The sequence below is a fragment of the Schistocerca nitens genome, chromosome 5 (assembly GCF_023898315.1).
Source record: "Schistocerca nitens isolate TAMUIC-IGC-003100 chromosome 5, iqSchNite1.1, whole genome shotgun sequence".
Lineage (NCBI taxonomy): Eukaryota > Metazoa > Arthropoda > Insecta > Orthoptera > Acrididae > Schistocerca > Schistocerca nitens.
In genome coordinates, this window is record NC_064618.1 from 308,968,547 (window position 1) to 308,983,895 (window position 15,349).

Sequence of the window (15,349 nt, forward strand, 5' to 3'; positions counted from 1 at the left end):
TGTAACCGACAAAAAACTAAATACAGTACCGTACAGATTTTCTCGATTGAATCGCTTTTAAACCTCCAGTAGCATGTTTCTTTGTAAGTTCATGAGCATGTTGTACATTAGAACAAGTTTTCACATTTGGAAAAACCTTAATTTACCCATCCGAGTAGTTGTAATTTCTTAAAGATACTGCATTATATAAATGCTATTGTTACCGGAGAACTGTGAATTCCGGTATTGTACGCAATGTCTAAACAGTATGCAGATTACCAAAAATCATTAGGCAGAGTACGAAATGCATCTTATTTAACACTTTGCCTTGGCATTTAAAAGAACGCCGGTTACGTTCAAGGCAAAGTATAAAAGAAAGAAAATTTAAATATTTTGACAGTTAAAAGATCCACAGACATCGTTGAATCATTGTCCACGCTGTGAACCCTATCTCATGTTGCACGAATATAAAAAAGCCGTCGTTGGGCGGCAAGACTCAACGAAAAATCTAGACTCTCAAGTGAAGAAAGTGAAAGTCCTCTTCGACAAAATGTTCACGTTAGTTGAAAAAGGTACCACAACTGAAATTGATAAAGGTTGTGCGGACGCTCGTGTCATGTTGGCTGTCCGGGTTGCTATGACTAACGATGGTTTTTATAAACTGGGTAAGAATGAAGGAATTTAAAGCAGTTGTACAGAAGGTCACAGCTCACAGCAGGCAATAAATATTTCCTTAAGTCCGAAAATGTTCCGATGGACAAAGAAATATCAGCTCCAAGTCAGTAATCTACTGGGACTGGACAAGCGTTTGTAAAGAGCATGTGCAAAAATAAGTGCCAGTACCTCAGGTGCTTGTGTCTAAAACGAAAAGTTATTTGCAATTGAAAATGTCATTTCAGTTCTGTTTGCTGCAACAAATAAAGCATAAAAGAAGTACAGCTTTAAATTATATGAAAAAGAAAAGTTTAGATTCAGTTATTGTTTGTTATACGTTTGTAACAATTGTGAAAAAAGTTTTCTTCAAGTGTTTATTACATATTAGCCATGATTAAGAAACTGTTAAGGCACATCTACTTCAGGAGAAGTCAGTTATCATGTTGTGTTAAGTTGATGCATAAGTTCGTAGCGTTTATGTTTTGTATGTTTGTATTCTGGTTGCTATGGGTTCATTTATCGATTGTCATTTTTTATTTGTAGTTCACTCTTGCTATCTAAGTTTACATATTGTCGTTGTGTCCTTTGTAGATAGTGAGTGGAGCTTTGGACGCTGAAAAATGGGGTGCTAAATGGAGAAATCGGATAATTTCCGACATAATGTTCTCTTTGAGTTTAATAAAGGGCTTATAGCAGCGGTGTATGGGGATAATGGCATTGGACAGAGCATGGCAATAAAATTGTTTTCTCGTTTGAAGGAAGTTCGTTTTGGCATTATTAACTCATGAGGAACATCGTTGGAATTTGATGAAGGTCATTTAAATGCATTAATCCACAATGATCCAGGCCATGGCACTTGAGAACTGGAAAATAAGAGGGACTGTGATCATTCCATCATCGTGCGAGATTTTCCTGGAATGGGCAAGGTTCAAAAATCGGATGTATTGGTACCGCGTGTTCTAAGACAAAATCTCAAAAATCAGCGCTGGCCACATGTGCATCTCTGCTTGCACGTCATCAATTGGCATTTGAACAACGAACGACCACTTTATGCTAATATAAGGAAACTAAAGGAACGGTTAAGCCCGAACAAGGCAGCAACTCGCCGTACGAAGACCTATGCGCATCCAAAAAACATAATATTATGCATCTGGTGGAACAGCGACGATGTGGTGTACTACGAATTGCCCCCGCCCCCCTCCCCAAGGCATAAACACCACTGCTGACATTCATTGACAGAAACTGAACCGTCTCGCAGACGCAACTCAAGAACAACGGCCAGGACGACTGCGTCAATTGATGGTACTCCACGATAACGTCCTCTCTCATTATGCTAGACTGACGAACAAACACTATACATGAATTGGGTTGGGAAGTCATTACACACCCCCTACACTCACCTTATCGTCTGCCCTCAGATTTTCACGTTGTCTGCCTTCCATTGAACACCTTCACGGAAGTGATGAGTTACCCGCGTCGAAACCACGTGATTCATACAGTCTCGGAATTGAAAAGTTACCCTAGCGTTGGCACACTGTTGTAAACAGTGAAGGAGAACATACAGGGCGATTCAAAAAGAATACCACAACTTTAGGAATTTAAAACTCTGCAACGACAAAAGGCAGAGCTAAGCACTATCTGTCGGCGAATTAAGGGAGCTATAAAGTTTCATTTAGTTGTACATTTGTTCGCTTGAGGCGCTGTTGACTAGGCGTCAGCGTCAGTTGATGCTAAGATGGCGACCGCTCAACAGAAAGCTTTTTGTGTTATTGAGTACGGCAGAAGTGAATCGACGACAGTTGTTCAGCGTGCATTTCGAACGAAGTATGGGAAACAACTCAGTATGAACGTGACTCGCCTAACGTCAACGTTTTCTGTGCCATTTCAGCCAATAAAGTTTTTGGTCCCTTTTTCTTCGAAGGTGCTACTGTAACTGGACTACAGTATCTGCAGATGTTAGAGAATTGGCTGTTCCCTCAGCTCGAACAAGAAGCACAACAATTCATATTTCAGCAGGATGGAGCGCCACCACATTGGTACTTATCTGCCCGTAACTACCTGAACGTCAACTACCCGAGGCGATGGATCGGCCGCCAGGCAGCCCGTGACAGAGCACTTCATCACTGGCCTCCAAGAAGCCCTGATCTTACCCCCTGCGATTTTTTCTTATGGGGGTATGTTAAGGATACGGTGTTTCGGCCACCTCTCCCAGCCACCATTGATGATTTGAAACGAGAAATAACAGCAGCTATCCAAACTGTTACGCCTGATATGCTACAGAGAGTGTGGAACGAGTTGGAGTATCGGGTTGATATTGCTCGTGTGTCTGGAGGGGGCCATATTGAACATCTCTGAACTTGTTTTTGAGTGAAAAAAAACCTTTCAAATACTCTTTGTAATGATGTATAACAGAAGGTTATATTATGTTTCTTTCATTAAATACACATTTTTAAGGTTGTGGTATTCTTTTTGAATCATCCTGTATTATTGATGACTAAACTCTATGTTCTGTCCATCTGTTGTATCAGACGCTACCAACCTAAGAATTTAACTTCCACTAAATACGACGGTTGGAACTTAAATAGTGGCAACTATTTATTCATAACCGATACAAAAGAGTAACATGTTTGTACCTGTTACTGTTCTTCAAAGTACTCACCGGCGTTGTGTACAACCCGTTGCCAGCGATGTGGAAGGCGTAGTATACCGTTAGCAGAGCCTGTTCCGTTGATGCTACGAATGGAGTGGCCTACAGTTATGGTGATTGTGTACGACTGTGATGGTGTTATCCTAACGCATTACTTTCCACCACGGCAGACCGTCAATGGGCAGTATTACTGTTCGTATTTGGAGCGTCACTTGCGACCAGCTTTGCGAAAGAAGCGGCGACACATTCTGCGCAACCCACCCATCATTTTGCACGACATGCGCGGGCGCATACAGCGCAAGCTGTGGCTGCTCTGTTCGGTCGATGGGACTGGAAAGTACTGTAGCATCCACCATACTCCCCGGACTTAAGTCCTTGTGACTTTGATTTCATTCCGAAGATGAAGGAACCGCTTCGTGGCATTCGCTTCAGAACTGTTCCAGAGTTTCGACAGGCAGGAAACCGCTACATTCGCAACATCAACAGAACAGGCTCTGCTAACGGTATACTACGCTTTCCACATCGCTGGCAACGGGTTCTACACAACGCTGGTGACTACTTTGAAGGACAGTAACAGGTGCAAACATGTAACTCATTTGTATCGGTTGTGAGTAAATAGTTGCCACTATTTAAGTTCCAACCCTCATATATAAACTTACAGTTTGAACTTACTATTTAACTATAATTTTATACGTTGCCTGTGTCCAGTTTGTATTTTATAAAATACCTATGCATTTTATACACTTCCTAGAAACAGTATTTGTATTTTATACAATGCGTTGATTTAACACTTTGCCGTTAACACCATCATTTAGAAATGGAATAAGGTAATATGATAAACTTCTATTAGAAGGCTGGCTAAGGCGGAAGTCTGAAAAGTCCAAGGTACAACACTCCCCTCCACCGCTGAATCAGCTCCTTCCGTAGGCCGTATTTATCGAGAATATCTTGCGTAGCGAATTAGTCACGAGCGGCTGGAAAATAACGAAGGACATTCTTCTCTTTGTAAGAAGGGTAAAATTTGGGATGTACAGAATTACAGAACAGTATCGCTAAAGTCCCTCTGTTGCAGGATCCCAAAGCATATTCTAAGTGCAAACATTATGGAAGGAAATAAGCTTGTCTCAAAGAATCAGCAGGAGTCGAGTAAAACTACACGTGTGAAACATAGCTTGCTTTATTCATACACGACATCTTGCAAACAATAGATGTACGTGAACTGGCGTGTTCTGAATATACAGTGCTGTCCTAAACTTAAGGACGAAAGTAGCTTTCGCATGATTTGTTACTACCAACTAACATAGCTTATTGATGCTTGGACCATACCTAGAAAGAACTGCTGCAGCATAGTACAGCACGTAACTGAAAGAAATAAGCAATGAGACGAACAGAAATGACAATTTCGCTGAGCTGACAAAAGTCATGGGACAGGGGTACGCGGCAGCATCGCATACACAACGTATAATACACTACTGGACATTAAATTTGCTACACCACGAAGGTGACGTGCTACAGACGCGAAATTTAACAGACAGGAAGAAGATGCTGTGATACGCAAATATTAGCTTTCCAGAGCATTCCCACAAGGTTGGCGCCGGTGGCGACACCTACAACGTGCTGACATGAGGAGAGTTTCCAACCGATTTCTCATGCACAAACAGCAGTTGACCGGCGTTGCCTGGTGAAACGTTGTTGTGATGACTCGTGTAAGGACGTTTCCGACGTTGATAAAGGTCCGATTGTAGCCTATCGCGATTGCGGTTTATCGTATCGCGACATTGCTGCTCGCGTCGATCGAGATCCAATCACTCTTAGCAGAATATGGAATCGGTGGGTTCAGGAGGGTTATACGGAACACCGTGCTGGATCCCAACGGCCTCGTATCAGTAGCAGTCGAGATGCCAGGCGTCTTATCCGCATGGCTGTAACGGATCGTGCAGCCACGTCTCGATCCCTGAGTCAACAGATGGGGACGTTTGCAAGATAACAACCATCTGCACGAACAATTCGACGATGTTTGCAGCAGCATGGACTATCAGCTCGGAGACCATGGCTGCGGCTACCCTTGATGCTGCATCACAGGACAGGAGCGCCTGCGATGGTGTACTCAACGACGAACCTGGGTGCACGAATGGCAAAACGTCATTTTTTCGGATGAATCCAAGTTCTGTTTACAGCACTATGATGGTCGCATCCGTGTTTGGCGTCATCGCGGTGAACGCACATTGGAAGTGTGTATTCATCATCGCCATACTGGCGTATCACCTGGCGTGACGGTATGGGGTGCCATTGGTTACACGTATCGGTCACCACTTATTCGCAATGACGGCACTTTGAACAGTGGACATTACATTTCAGATGTGTTACGACCCGTGGCTCTACCATACATTCGATCCCTGCGAAACCCTACATTTCAGCAGGATAATGTAGAACCGCATGTTGCAGGTCGTGTACGGGCCTTTCTGGATACAGAAAATGTTCGATTGCTGCCCTGGCCAGCACGTTTTCCAGATCTCTCAGCAATTGAAAACGTCCGGTAACGGTGGCCGAGCATCTGGATCGTCACAATACGCCAGTAACTACTCTTGATGAACTATGGTATCGTGTTGAAGCTGCATGGGCAGCTGTACCTGTACACGTCATCCAAGCTGTTTGACTCAATGCCCGGGCGTATCAAGGCCGTTATTACGGCCAAAGATGGTTGTTCTGGGTACTGATTTTTCAGGATCTATGCACCCAAATTTCGTGAAAATGTAATCATATGTCATTTCTAGTATAATATATTTGTCCAATGAATACCCGTTTATCATCTGCATTTCTTCTTGGTGTAGCAATTTTAATGGCCAGTAGTGTAGGACAGTACACTGACGGAGCTCACTTGATTCATTTGCAAAGGCTTGCGACGTGATTACGGGGGAGCGGCGGGAATCAACAGACTTTGAGTATGGAAATCGTAAGATAATGCAATATTCTGAGCTGCACCGTGTCAAGAGCGTGCCGAGAATACGAAATGTCAGGCATTACCTCTCACCGCGGACAACGCAGCGGCAGACGCCTCCACTTAACGATCAAGATTAGCGCCGTCTGCATAGAATAATTGTCAGTTTTAACAGACAAACAACACTCTGTGAAATGAACGTAGAAATCAATGTAGGGCGTATGACGGACGTATCCGTGCGGCGAAACGTGACGTTAATAGACAATGGTAGCAGACGACCGAGACGAGTGTCTTTGCTAACTGTGCGACGTTGCCAGCAGCGCCCCTCCTGGTATCGTGATAATATCGGTTGACCGTAGACGTCTGGGAAACGGTGACCGGGTGGATAAGTTCCGATTTCAGTACGTAAGAGCTGATGACAGGGTTCGTGGGTGCCGCAGACCCCACGTAGCCATGGATGCAAGGCACTGTGCAAGCTCGTGGTGGCTCCATAATTGTGTGGGCTCTGTTTAATGGAATGGACTGGCTACACTGGTCCAACTGAGACGATCATCGACTGGAAATAGTTCTGTTCGACTACTTGGAGAATATTTTCAGTTACGGTAGCACGTTCGAATCCTGCCTCGGGCATGGACGCGTGTGATGTCCTTAGGTTGGTTAGGTTTAAGTAGTTCTACGATCTAGGGGACTGATGACCTCAGATGTTAAGTGCCATAATGCTCAGAGCCATTTGAACCATTCTGAACATTTTCAGCCATTCACAGACTTGATGTTCACCAACAACGATGAAATTTTTATTGTTGACAATGCGCCATGTCAAGGAGCCACAACTGTTCGCTGTTGGTTTGAAGAACATTCTGGACACCCAAATCGCTTGACATGAATCCCATCGAACATTTACGGGACGTAAGTGAGAGGTCAGTTCGTGCACCGAATGTTGCACCGCCAACACTTCCACAATAATGGACGGCTATAGAGGCAGCATGGCTCAGTATTTCTGCTGTTACTTACAACGACTTGAGTCCTTGCCACGTTCAGTTGCTGCACCACGTCGAGCAAAAGGACGTCCTACACTATATTAGGAGGTATCCCATGAGTTTTGTCACCTCAGTGTGTATCTAAAGATAATAATTATACTGACATCGCAGGGATGTATGGTGGCGCCTTGGATGTAGCAAAAGCCGGGACATGGTTCTTATTAGGATGTGTGATCACCACGGACTGCAGTGCACGCTCTGAAACGTGCTCCCAGGCTGGCCATAAGATTCGTAAGGAGTTCAAGTGTTCGGGCGTTCCATTCCTCCTCCAGCGAGGCTGACAACTGCTCGAAGAATGTCGCTGCCTGTTAACGTGTTGCAATACAACGCAGTCCACATGTGCTCGATGGGATTGAAGTCGGAAGAACGGGAAGGCCAGCTCATTCGCCGAAATTCCTCTCGCTCCTGCTCCTGCACAGTTCGGTGCGGTCACGCGTTGTCATCCATAAAAATAAAGTCAGAGCCGACAGCATGAGGGAAGAAGTACAGTGTCACAACTACACAGGCGACTGAATGTACCGAGTTCAATGATTTGTGGGACAGTCACCCGTGCAATATTATGCCACCCCAGATCCCAACACCTGGACCACCAAAACCATTATTTTCGATTTTTCTGGGCGCATTTCGTCTTCTTGCGCCTCGCGACGTGGGGCACGTCTGACATTGTCACATGATCGTTTTGGAGAACGAAAGTTTGTGGTACGAGAAGGCATAATGTTGCATGGTTTTACTCATCTCTTAATCTTTTAACACGGTGCACTCGCCGTCCGTTTGCTCCTGACTTCATCTCTATGCATGGCAACGCGTGAACCGTGTGGAACAGTGTAGGTGGATAAGCTGTTGGAACCAGAGGATCTTCGCGTTCTCCCTCTACGTTATTTGATTTTCAAACAGCTGAGCAAAACTGAACGTACTCAGACGTTTCTCTCTTTACTTATTCTGATCAACACTAAACTGACACACAATATTTTTAACGCAACGCAATCTGACTTTCAATAATCCCTACAAAAGAATGGCCCTGACTAACAGTAACCTAACCTTTCATGAACTGCTTACCTCACAAAAATCTTCGTTACTCGAACTACTGCAGTACAGCGAGCGCCAATACTGCCAGCTAAATAAAAGATTCTAACTACTGATACGCATAGTTAACAAATGAAAGATTTTGATAGAGAACAAACAATGTATTTACCTTAATAGTGTTCAAAAGTCATAATATATATGTGTATATCAGTTCATGACATCCAATCTTACAAATTTACTCTTTCTGATGGACACACGTCAGTTCATCCGCTCTCAAAACTCCGCCATCTCTCCCCCCATATCCACCACTGCTGGCGGCTCACCTCCAACTGCGCAACGCTACGCGCTGTTCACATCCAACTGCCTAACACTACAATAGCGAATATTCCAACAATGCCAACCAGCCACAGATTGCACACAGCAAAGCCAGTGATTTTCATACAGAGCGCTGCATGACGTTACCAACATAAAAACCTAAACAGCCTACTTACAATTCCTATGCCGATAATAATGATTTCATCATCGTCCGCCAACAGATAGCGTAGTGGCATAGCTACCAGAGCGCCATCCGTGTCTACCCTTCAGTAGGAAATGCTAACAGCCAGAAGGCTCAGTGTGATATAAGCGTGTGAAGAACGTAGTCAACCGTGCCACAGAGACGCACTCGTGCTTCCTATAGCCAACTGAGCGGGTTTGAAAGGGATGGAATTGCGGCGTTGTCTTTCCGGAGAATTGCCACAGGTGTTGGGGGTGTTGCGTCAGTTGTGCAATGACGCTGGTATCAGCGGTCACGTGAGGTTCTGGACATCCGTGCAACATAGACGCCCGCCAGGATGGTCGTATAGTAAGGGTAGTAATGACAGGTCGTACAGCTGCAACAGCACAGATAAGAGGGTTTGTGAGCGCAGACGCGTTAGTTAGAACTGTTGGGAATCGGATGTTGTGAGACTACGGGCATATACACATCTAGCCCGTGTTCCACTAATGCCATAGTATCAACGTGCACGGCCCGTCTGGTGCCGCCAGAGCATCACTTGGAAGATGGAATAGCGTGCTGTGGTCTTCAGCTAGGAAAGCAGATTCTGCCTGTATGCAATTGATGGTTGTCTGCGCTTACGACGTAGATCAGGTGAGCGCTGTGTCGTAGATTGCATTCGTCCAAGAGGAACTGGCCTCACGCCAGGCCATATGGTATGGGATTGGATTAACTACAACTCTCGTTCACTTTTGCTGTTTCTGAAGGTTAAGCTAACAAGCACTGGATACGTGCACAGCTGCTAAATCCGGTATTTTGCCGTTCTTACAGCAGGGTGGGGGAGTGATACTTTGTTCCAACAGGATAATGTTAGGCCACACACTGCCCATGACACTCAACGTGCTCTGCAAGACGTGTTTCAGCTTCCTTGGCCGGCACGATCTCCGACTTGTCTCAAGTGGAGCACACGTGGAATATGATAAGTCGAGATTTGACTCATGCACCTCGTTAATCAATAACTATTACAGAACTGCGTGAACAGGTAGAACAGGCGTGGCATAATATATCCCAGGACAGTATTCGCAATCTGTACGATCGATTGACTTGGCAGAAAATCCTAAGAAATTTTGGTCTTATGTCAAAGCGGTAGGTGGATCAAAATAAAATGTCCAGACACTCTGTGACCAAAATGGCGCTGAAACAGAGGATGACAGACTAAAGGCCGAAATACTCAATGTCTTTTTCCAAATCTGTTTTGGGAGGACGACGGTTCAATCCCGCGTCCGGCCATCCTGATTTAGGTTTTCCGTCATTTCCCTAGATCACTTCAGGCAAATGCCGGGATGGTTCCTTTGAAAGGGCACGGCCGATTTCCTTCCCCATCCTTCCCTAATCCGAGCTTGTGCTCCGTCTCTAATGACCTCGTTGTCGACGGGACGTTAAACAGTAATCTCCTCCTCTAGATTGTCGCACAGATAACAAAATGGTAGATATCGAAATAGATGACAGAGAGACAGAAAACCAATTAAAATCGCTCAAGCCGCGCGGGATTAGTCGTGCGGTCTAGGGCGCTGCAGTCATGGACTGTGCGGCTAATCCCGGCGGAGGTTCGAGTCCTCCCTCGGGCTTGGGTGTGTGTGTTTGTCCTTAGGATAATTTAGGTAAGTAGTGTGTAAGGTTAGGGACTGATGACCTTAGCAGTTAAGTCCCATAAGATTTCACACACATTTAAAAAAAAAATCGCTCAAAAGAGGAAAGGCCGCTGGACCTGATGGGATACCAGTTCGATTTTACACAGAGTATGCGAAGGAACTTGCCCCGCTTCTTTCAGCGGTGTACCGTAGGTCTCTAGAAGAGCGTAGCGTTCCAAAGGATTGGAAAAGGGCACATGTCATCCCCGTTTTCAAGAAGGGACGTCGAACATGTGCAGAACTATAGACCTATATCTCTAACGTCGATCAGTTGTAGAATTTTGGAACACGTATTATGTTCGAGTATAATGACTTAGACCTATATCTGTAACGTCGATCAGTTGTAGAATTTTGGAACACGTACTATGTTCGAGTATAATGACTTTTCTGGAGACTAGGAATCTACTCCGTAGGAATGTGCATGGGTTTCGAAAAAGACGATCGTGTGAAACCCAGCTCGCGCTATTCGTCCACGAGACTCAGAGGGCCATAGACACGGGTTCCCAGGTAGATGCCGTGTTTCTTGACTTCCGCAAGGCATTCGATACAGTTCCCCACAGTCGTTTAATGAACAAAGTAAGAGCATATGGACTATCAGACAAAGTGTGTGACTGGATTGAAGAGTTCCTAGATAACAGAATGCAACATGTCATTCTCAATGGAGAGAAGTCTTCCGAAGTAAGAGTGATTTCAGGTGTGCCGCAGGGGAGTGTCGTAGGACCGTTGCTATTGACGATATACATAAATGACCTTGTGGATAACATCGGAAGTTCACTGAGGCTTTTTGCGCATGATGCTGAAGTATATTGAGAGGTTGTAACAATGGAAAATTGTACTGAAATGCAGGAGGATCTGCAACGAATTGATGCATGGTGCAGGGAATGGCAATTGAATCTCAATGTAGATAAGTGTAATGTGCTACGAATACATAGAAAGAATGATCATTTATCATTAAGCTACAATATAGCAGGTCAGCAACTGGAAGCAGTTAATTTCATAAATTATCTGGGAGTAGGCATTAGGAGTGATTTAAAATGGAATGATAATATAAAGTTGATCGTCGGTAAAGCAGATGCCAGACTGAGATTCATTAGAAGAACCCTAAGGAGATGCAATCCGAAAACAAAGGAAGTAGGTTACAGTACACTTGTTCGCCCACTGCTTGAATATTGCTCACCAGTGTGGGATCCGTATCAGACAGGGTTGATAGAAGAGACAGAGAAGATCCAACGGAGAGCAGCGCGCTTCGTTACAGAATCATTTAATAATCGCGAAAGCGTTACGGAGATGATAGATAAACTCCAGTGGAAGACTGCAGGAAAGACGCTCGGTAGCTCGGTACGGGCTTTTGTTGAAGTTTCGAGAGCATACCTTCACCGAGGAGTCAAGCTGTATATTGCTCTCTCCTACGTATATCTCGCGAAGAGACCATGAGGATAAAATCAGAGAGATTAGAGCCCACACAGACGCATTCCGATAATCTTTCTTTCCACGAACAATACGAGGCTGGAATAGGAGGGAGAACCGTCACACACCGTCAGGTGGCTTGCGGAGTATGGATGTAGATCGACTGGATGCCAGAGTCAGCACCTGCATTGCTGCTGTGGAGGTTACAGCACGTAGAAATTTGGGTATTTCAGTGTGGTTCGTTAGAACGGCTTGTGCTATTGATTTGTAAATGTAATCATTTCATGTACTCCGTTTGCATTGTTGCAACAATAAATCTTGAGTGAACTAGAAATCTCTAAAAATGTACAGGCCTACCAATTTTTTTCCCCCGGCAGTGTATCTGGTTAGGGGTTCCAATAGTGGATTTGCTACCGCGGTCTCTCTTTGCTCCAATTTACTCGACATTGACATTTTCTTACCGGTACTGAGCACAAGAAACATCTGCGCGTTTGAGGAAAACTTCCAGCAACTGCAAAATTCGGCAAGTACTCGCAGCCAGATGCAAGAATCTCTTTTGTCCGCAAGAATCTCTTTTCTCCAAGTTGCGCAGATTCCTTCTGAAAGTTGAAGCAACTTGTGGAAGTCGACATGTTGGGAGTGTTCCCACGACAAAGAATTTGCACAAGCGACTTGCTATTGGACTCACCCCTCCAGGCTCGAATGGTGTACCTCCACTGCTTCCGGTAGGAGGGGTAGAGCCTCGTCGTGACTACCACGTCCCTCTAGATGAGGGTCTCCAGTGTACGCCGGACGCCTTCCGACCTTGCGGCGACCTCGGCTGCTGGTATAAAGGGCGCACCGCGCCTGGGACCCGGCAGTCGGCTCTCAGCAAGGCAGGCAGCATGGCGGCGCGCAAAGTCTTCGCAGTCCTCCTCCTCATCGGTGAGTCAAACCCTCAGAGCAGATGCAGTCAACAAGCTGTTCTGCTCCACTTAGCCTCCCCATCTTTCACTGACCATTTTGCCGGTGGAAAAGGTTATCAAAATGAAAAGTGTCTAGTTAAAGATATGCACCAGAGCGGGATTCGAACCCAGCCGTCTGACTTTCTACATAGTCACTGCAGCATTACTTGGCAAGCCACGTTGTGATGTGTGGCAAAGTCTCTTTGTATTTTCGTATAGGTACCGCACATTTTTGTTCCATATTCGGATTCTACGCCAAAATAATTTTCACCGTTTACTCAAACTATTGTTTTTCATCCGTAGTAGATGGTGCTGTAATCGACGAATATCAAATGTGCCTGCTTTTGCGATTAAGAACCGACGCCTTTGGATGATAGATTTCATTTACGATGTAAATGTGAATCTTTGGTAAATGTGATTGTACAGTACAAATGATATGGCTAGACACTGATATTTCTGGCAAATAAACTACGGGGTTGATCGTGATGATTCCGCAAGTTATCGGAATGCTTGATTCCGGTGGTCGCACTCGAACCACGCCGTCAGGGTGACTGATTTCGGTGTGTGCATTCATCCAACCGCCGTAACAGTCGTGCTGGCCGCTGCGCGCCTGCCGGGGAATATATCCACAATCTTTGTAACGTGGTAAATGCAAATGTCGTGCGACTGGGGCCTCCCGTCGGGTACACCGTTTGCCGGGTGCAGGTCTTCCGAGTTGACGCCACTTGCGCCTTTATGAGCCCTTGCCGCTAATGAAGAGATTGCTTTTGTTGACATCATTTGCAATAGCGACTGCGCGAATTGACGGTACCTCGTACGGAATGAAAGAGTAGCTGATGCTTCTGAGGACTCGGCCGTGAGCATTTCCGACGACTTCTTGGGCTCTTATTCGTGATGGCATTCAGACAGGCAAGGGTGCTGTCGATTGTTGCATACGAATGCGAAATACCTGCATTGTGCGTTTCCGCAAAGTGATTTTTGTTGATTTTTACGCCAAAGTTGCGATCGACCTACAAGTTGTGTCAGATGTGGGGCGCAGAGCGTAGCAGTTTCCGCGGTGTAGCGGTTATCACGTCTGCCTAACACGCAGAAGGTCCACGGTTCGATTCCGGGCGGAAACACTTTTTCGTCGCACTCAACAAGACACTTGCTACAATCTCTACTGTGACCATTTAAATCAATTTCAAACGTCCCACCACCAGGCTGCAGATGGCTCAAATGATACATGATACTCTTTCAGAACCGTCTACTTGGTTTTTGTGCTTACCTGGAGGGCTGGAGATGCGCGGAACAGCCGCTGGCATGCCGGTAGTTGCCACAACACCCAGTCCCTGAGCGGAGAAAATCTCCGACCCAGCCGGGAATCGAACCCTGGCCCTTAGGATTGACATTCTGTCGCGCTGACCACTCAGCTACCAGGGGCGGACACGTAGTAAGTTGTGTATGAAGTGACAGTGACGGGCGCACCTGCGATGGATGCTCACCGAAATCAAGCACCCCAGTGGTGAGAAGCAGGAGGACTCAGCGAAATAAAGCATCCCGATGGGAACCGAAAATTATTACACCCTCGTCGTTAGCACACTGGACTCCCATGCGGGAGGATGACGGTTCAAACCCGTGTCCAACCATCCTGAGTTGGGTTCTCCGTGATTTCTCTAAATAGCTTAAGGCAAATGCCAGGACGCTTCCTTCAAAAGGGCACGGCCGCTTTCCTTCTCCATCCTTCTCAATTCGAGCTTGTGCTCCGTCTCTGATGATGTCGCTGCCGACGTGACGTTAAACACCAATCTCCTCCTCCTCCTCCTGTTCGTGGATCACGCTAGACATCGTTTCAAACCAGATATTGGAAAAGCTAACCATATTGTACTGTGCAGTCAGATTTGCAACAATAAAGTAAATTTCGAACATAAGTATCAACAGATAGAAAACAAAGATTAACATTTACATCGTAAATGATGTGTACAATCAAATGCGTTGGTGTCTAATTGCAAAAACATGCAACTTGATATTTGTTGATTACAGCGCCAACTACCAAACAATGGTTTGAGTAAACTGAACTTATTTTTTAGCGTGGAATCCGAATAAGCAGTATAAAATGGGAGTTGCCACTAGAAAATACAAAGCTGACACCGCCCACGCAGGAGGGGTGGTTAGGAGGTGGCCATTTGTAGCACAAGTTGATGTCCCATTTACTAAAAAAAATTGCTCTGAGCACTATGGGACTTCGAGTAAGGAATGTCTGCAATGAAACGAGTGCTGCAGCCACTACCTGGGCACCTGATACCAACTCCAACTGCAGCAGCACCATTCCACCAAACTGGGATCTACCTCATTGGGAGGTTGTAGGTGTCGACAAATGATAATCAATGGAAATTGCTAGGTTCCTTATAGAAGACGTAATTTTGAAGTGTGGGGCATCCTGAGCAATGATCTTGATCAAATGGCTCTGAGCACTATGGGACTTAACAGCTGAGGTCATCAGTCCCCTAGAACTTGGAACTACTTAAACCTAACTAACCTAAGGACGTCACACACATCCATGCCTGATGCAGGA

General features: G+C 45.4%; 1 non-coding gene across 1 annotated transcript; it reads left to right on the forward strand.

Annotated features, from left to right (window-relative positions):
• The first annotated feature begins 13,843 nt into the window (after positions 1-13,843).
• On the forward strand, positions 13,844-13,916 carry Trnav-aac (transfer RNA valine (anticodon AAC)). The gene has a single exon. It is a non-coding gene; the product is annotated as a tRNA-Val (tRNA).
• Positions 13,917-15,349: the final 1,433 nt, after the last annotated feature.